Source organism: Microtus ochrogaster, chromosome 7, assembly GCF_000317375.1.
Source record: "Microtus ochrogaster isolate Prairie Vole_2 chromosome 7, MicOch1.0, whole genome shotgun sequence".
Classification (NCBI taxonomy): Eukaryota; Metazoa; Chordata; class Mammalia; order Rodentia; family Cricetidae; genus Microtus; species Microtus ochrogaster.
The window spans coordinates 62,970,343-62,971,053 of record NC_022014.1 but is presented as its reverse complement, the minus strand read 5'-3'; the positions used below and the strand labels follow the sequence as shown (position 1 = coordinate 62,971,053).

Sequence of the window (711 nt, the reverse complement as noted above, 5' to 3'; positions counted from 1 at the left end):
GGGTGGTCCTTGGACTTCCCACAGGGCAAGGGAACCCTGATTGCTCTTTGGGCTGACAAGGGAGGGGGACTTAATTGGGGGAGGGGGAGAGAAATGGGAAGCAGTGCCGGGGAAGAGACAGAAATCTTTAATAAATAAATTAAAAAAAAAAAAACATTGACCTAGGGTTAGAGAGATGGCTCATTGGTTAAAAGGGCTGGCTGTTCTTCCAGAGGACCTGGGTTCAATTACCAGCACCCACATGGCAGCTCACAACTGTTTGTAACTCCACTTCCAGGGGATATTACATGATACCTTCACATCAATGCACATAAAATAAAGTTAAATAAATTATTTTAAAAAAAACATTGACCTACTGTACAAAGCTGCATGGTGTAATGAAGTATTTTTGTTTTTTATCTTACTTATCCTTATAATTGCATGGCTGACTAGGAGCAGAGGCTCAATATGGTACTAACGTTGGGAGAGATTGTTGTGTTGATATTTGGGAAAAGATTAAAGTAGAAAATCGGAGGTACAGTTTCTACTGAATGTAAATTATATTGCTTTTACACCATTATAAAGTTTGATTATTCTAAGTTGGGGACCATCTCTAATAGTGGTCAGCCCTGAAGACTGCTTATGTGACAGACTTTGGACATGGAACTTTTATCTTATACCCCTTTTAACTATGTTTATAATATACCATGAATTTATTTATTTATTTTATTA

At 37.6% G+C, this 711-nt stretch overlaps 1 protein-coding gene across 1 annotated transcript in view; it reads left to right on the top strand.

Annotated features, from left to right (window-relative positions):
- The window catches only part of Dhx40 (DEAH-box helicase 40), a 47,069-nt gene that overhangs the window by 35,039 nt on the left and 11,319 nt on the right, over positions 1-711 (top strand). The window lies entirely within an intron of this gene.